Here is a 5,588-nt window from a genome sequence, read left to right on the forward strand (position 1 = left end):
CCAGAGAGAAATTTTGTACAAAGGATAAAGAGGTATAGTGACAGAGGATCGCCTTGTCGGAGTCCTCTTATTGGGTTTACTTGCCTTTTGGGTGATCCATTGATGAAGAATTTGTATGAAACGACAGTAACGCATTCAAGAAACCCATTGTCGGATATTGGGATTTGTAGATGAGAATCACTCTCAAATACTTACACAGTAACGCTCCATTTGGGGTGGAAACCAACCTTTGCGAGGATCGCTTTCAAGAAACCCCATTGGATCTTATCATAAGCTTTACTCATATCCATTTTCACTGGTATGGAGCAAAAATTTTTGGCTTTCGAGGTATGGAGGAAATGAAGGACTTCATGAGTAATCAACACATTGTCGGATATTGCTCTGTTTGGAACAAAAGTTGACTGATAGGGAGAGATGAGGGAGGAGAGACACGGCTGGAGTATCTTTGCCATAATCTCATAAATAATAAATTTATCTCACGTCAAACTAATTTTATTTTTATTTAGGCCTATATTAATCAATATATGCAGAAAACTTCAAAATTAAGAATACACCTCTACAATTTAACTAATAAAACTAGATTATGATCCCCAATAGAGAAAGTTTTTATTTATTTTTTTTGTTAACCGTACTATTTTAATACTAATGTTGTTAATGTACAATTTTGTTAACTTTAATGATTTAGTATATAATTCGTGGTATACCGCACAACAATTTTTGTTTAAAACAATATTAATTAAATCAGTTTGATTTGACATATTTTATATTGGTGTTGTTAAAATAGTAAAATAAAGATTTAATCTGTATTGAAGTATCAAATTAATGATATTTTATTTTTTTAGTATTATCAATTCAATCTTGTCATTTCAATATAACACGCTATTTAACATAATTCGTTTGTGCTATTTTGAAAATTTAATATGTTGGAATATTCATAATTTAATTTTTTTATTAAGTTTAGAATTTACTATATTTGGTAAATTTACTGTATATGTATATTGAACGCACACTTTTATATTAATTGAATAATATATGTTTGTTTAAAAAAATTCAAATCATTTTTATTAACTTTATGTTCGTTATCTAATGATATATATAGTTTTGTTGAAAAAAAATAACTCAAAAACAAAAGAAAATAACAACCAAACAACAAAACTCATCACTTTAATAAATTCGATTCTCATCTACAAATCCCAATAACTAGACCTTCTTGTTCAACAAAACCAACATACATATATATATAAATCTATGTATCTCTACATATTTATTCCCAAAAATATACAAGTAACATAACAAATTCAAACACATTACCCAAAAAAGCAAAACAAGATAACAAACAAACAACATTTAGGATTCTACTGAAAATGGCAAATGCTGTTGAATCTGCACCTTCTTACCTCTTTTGGGTAAAAAGGTCACATAATAAGAACACTATTATGAACGTACAACTTTGCTCTCCTTCACACATTCCGGTGACTTTAAGTCCTTCTGACACTTCCATGATGGTCCTGCTATGACCCCTGAGCAGCCACACCACCATTAGAACCTTCTTCCCGCTTACTTACGCTTACATTTTTTTCCCTTAATGTGATACCGTTTTCTTGATCTGTAGAGGCACACATGCTCAAAGGTAGCTTCTTTAGCTTCACTCCTCCTCTTCTTTTCCCCAATGAGCTACTTTCTTCCCATGTCTTCTCCTTCAGCGCGTTATCGCATAACAGCAGCTTCCCGTTTACTCTGGTTCTGTCTACTTCCTCGTCAATCGAACTGTCCGAATCCACAACACCAGCAACGTCGTCATTCCCATCGTACATAGTACTAGTCACGGTACTATTCTCATAGTTTGTTGTAACTAAACTCTTTTGCTTCTTGTTTCTGTGACCAGAAGAACAATCCGTGAAGACTCTAGGAGAATTGTTTATAGCACGATTCAACCTACTCGCTAAATCCTCATCCACAAGTCCTCCTTTCGAATACAAAACCTGAACCGGGACATGTTTCTTCTTCCTTGGAGACCTCTCTTTACAGCCAACTGGTAAAGAAGCGAACAATTCCAAAGCACTCTTAGCTGCAGCCACTGCCTTTGAAGCAATGATCGCCTTCTCATTAGCAGCTGCTCTCGCCGCCTTTGCAACCTTAACCGCTAAAACCGCGTTGGCCTTGGACGCCTGAGCTAGCTCTTCGGGAGAGCGAGACTGATCATCATTGAGTTGGGAAGTCAATAGAGTGTCGAGATGAGTCTGCACATCTGTTAATGAAGCAGAGGAGGAGCCATTTGAAAAAGTTGTAGTAGACGTAGAAGAAGAAGAAGAAGAAGAAGAAGCGAAAGGAGGGCTTGGTGATTCATTGCCGCCGCCGGTTTTAGAGTTCTGTTTCTTGAATCCGGCGAGTAAACGCTTCCGTGGTGGTAAATGCGAATTTGATTCGAGCTGATGATTCACATCGCACGCATTTGTCGCCATTTCAAGCCAAATCTTTCCCGATCAGCTAATTCAGTTTAAATACCAATTCAATCACAAATCAGGATCTGACTTCAAAAATCATCAGCTCGATCAAATTATAACAATTCAATAATTCAAAATCAAATCCTCAACAACACTATAGATCAAAAAATATTCATCCTTGAAAACCAAATTATCAAACACTTTTGATCTAACAAATTCTTTAAAGAAGACGCAAATTTTTATTGATCAAAAGATAAATTGTTCAAAATTCATGAGAGTGGCAGATGAAGAAGAAGCTGTTAAATATTACATTGAGAGTACCTGAAACCTCCTTCTTTTTTTTTTTTTTTTTTGTAATTACAAGGTGAATTCACGAAGGCTGTTCTGAAGTTTACTTTGCCATATCTTCTCTGTTCATGGAAGAAACAGAGATGAATGATGAGAGACAAAAAAAAAACACAATATGAATAAAAATTAGGGTTTTCAGAAAATGGGGGAAGAAGATAGATAGATAGATAGATAGATTCGGAGAGGAGATTTGTTTTCTTTTCTCCTCTTTTGTTTTGTTGCAAATCTCTCTCTGATCCATTTTTTCGTTTTTATATGTAAACCCTACGAAATCAATTGTAATTATCTCTTAATTTCATTTTTTTTTCTAACTTACGTTTTTTTTTTTTTTTTTTACATTTACAATTCCGTTTTTATGAAGTAAATGTAACCTATAGGACCTTTCTTTGAAGTAAAACCAGAATATTAACCCAAAAAAAAATTCCGTTTTATAACATTCTGTTATTTTATTTGTTTTGGACAAATGTTTTATTACATTCCGTTAAACTGTAATAATAACGGTCGTCAGCAATTGTTTATTTATTTCTTAGTTGAGCTACTTAATAATAGTACAGTAGTATCTGAGAACTTTTTAATACTACTAGTTTTCCTAGTATTTGTTTTTGTTAAAGTTATAAAACATTTTACGAAAATTATAAATATTTAAATCGCGTTCTAAATAATAATTTTGTAGATGTAGCAAACGTCTTTCCATTAGTAGTTAATCAAATACTTAACTGTTTCTACATTAGGACTCAATTTTTGACTATGCGAATTTATTGTGAATGTCGATAACTTTTTTATTATTTTTTTTTTGATGCGATATTCAGGTTAGCAGTATAGGAAGAAAACACTAAAACCATCGATAAATAAAGCTGTAAAAATAGGTTATCGACATTTATATAAATTTGTCCAATATTGACCACCTTGATTATAGACAAACAGTAACCATATTATGACCATATCCATTAACGATCATATCCAAATAAATTGTTTTTTTTTTTTCCCAAAAAATTCCTTTTATATCTGATATCAAAGTACTGCATCATCCATCAATGGAGAAACCATTTTGGAGAGCCAAAGTTATTACAGCAAAGTTGAGAACAAACTTCTTTTAACTTACAACGTAACCACTATAATTAGTTGGAGGATAGTGAAGTAAGCCCATCACCATCACTTCTCAGTAACACCTCCCATACAATGAAGATCATTGTACCTAGTCTTAAAGCATACATCATAACCAAGAGTAATGATAGATTCTTACACACCACCTCCGCATCTGCAAAAAAGATTTCATCCAAAGGTATTCATGAATTTCTTCCATGATTTTTATCCTTGAACAAAAGAACCATAACCAAGGCACACCAATAAATGTAACCAGCATCCACAGTCTTAATCTAAAGAGAGGAGATTATTATTTAAGCAAACTAAAAACCTTAAACCAAAAAGTAAAATCTCAGAGATAAGTGTCTGCTAATTCTCTGAGATTATTGACTTGCTTTTAAAATTTCATGGAGGTTCATGATTAACCGGATAGAACCTCACTCCTGGATCCTTTCTGCATTGGCGAGTGTTTCTTGCAAGCTCCATTTGTATTTGCTTCCCTTTCTTGTGCTTAGAACTCTCACCAATTTCATATTTTCCTTTTGCTCTCCTTCCTTTAGCTATTTTAGAATCAGATAAGACTTTTAAAGAGGCTGTGCTTTAGGAAGGACACCTTTGAAGATGATTAACAGCTAGAAATTCCTCCAGATTATACCCAGGATTAGTAGGTATCAGTGGTTGTGAGATGGGAGAGTAAGAGGATAACTCAGAACTTTGATCAGAATGGTTTTCTTCAGAAGCGTTGGGATGGTTGGAACCCTCTCTCTCTTCAAGAGCTACTGGAACCTCTAAACATTCCTCATGAAAGATCGGGGGAGCAAGATACGGGTAATGATTAGAGTCATTATTGATGCGGCAACAATTGGTACAGATCCTTATGAGTTTCTCATACTTTGATGCAGACATCAACCCTACCGCCCAACTGTTGAACCAGATCCTGTACCACATCTTGTACCAGAAGTACGAGAAGGACCTGTGACATGATCAAAGGCTAAGCAGCTAAGGAAGAGGTTTAACCTAGCTGTTCAAGACATTGTAAGCTCCCTAGAGCTGAAGGACGTTAACTGGTCTGTACCCCCATCATGCCGCCACAACAGAGATGACCACATTGCTGAGTGTTCTAGTGTCAAATAAAACCTAATGTGCACTCAACCACGATCTAGTGGTGTCTTCGTAACACTTTAGGGTCGAATCCACAGAGACCATACAATGCACTATGAAATTATGTAGACCGAGTATAGCTAAAGCAAAGAGAAAGTTTGTGTTTCAAGTAATCGATTAAAAGCAGAAAATAAATAAAGGTTTTGAAATCAGGGAAAGGTATTGGGCGTAGGGAATCAGTTAGGGGATTACAATCACAAATTTAGATGATAGATTGAAAAAGCATTAGACACCGTTCTTAAACTCAAAACACAATTATAAAGCTAACCTAATTCCGCAGCGATAGCTAACTATGCAAAGAAATAACTAGACCCTAAACTTTCGCTTGGATCTAGCTAAACAAGCAAGCATTAAAGCTCAGGTTTTGATTTGTTCACAAGGTGCCTCAACTTCAACTTCCGTTGGCTAAGGTCCACCTTGCTCACCTATGTTTCTTTCAAGTAACTCAACAACACTTTTGGTGCCACGATGAGTTTAACCTAAGATCTTAATCTAGGTGATTAGTCTAGCTTAAGCAATAAGAACAACTATAGATCAAGAACAATAAGATCA

The 5,588-nt window shown here is 34.6% G+C and overlaps 1 non-coding gene across 1 annotated transcript; it reads right to left on the reverse strand.

Moving 5' to 3' along the window:
- Positions 1–1,213: 1,213 nt before the first annotated feature.
- On the reverse strand, positions 1,214–2,907 carry LOC104767060 (uncharacterized). Its single transcript, XR_015591676.1, has 2 exons — positions 2,766–2,907; positions 1,214–2,487 (listed from the first exon to the last, which is right to left on the reverse strand). It is a non-coding gene; the product is annotated as an uncharacterized LOC104767060 (transcript).
- Between the last annotated feature and the right edge of the window lie 2,681 nt (positions 2,908–5,588).

Source organism: Camelina sativa, chromosome 19, assembly GCF_030686135.1.
Source record: "Camelina sativa cultivar CO46 ecotype springtype chromosome 19, ASM3068613v1".
Lineage (NCBI taxonomy): Eukaryota > Viridiplantae > Streptophyta > Magnoliopsida > Brassicales > Brassicaceae > Camelina > Camelina sativa.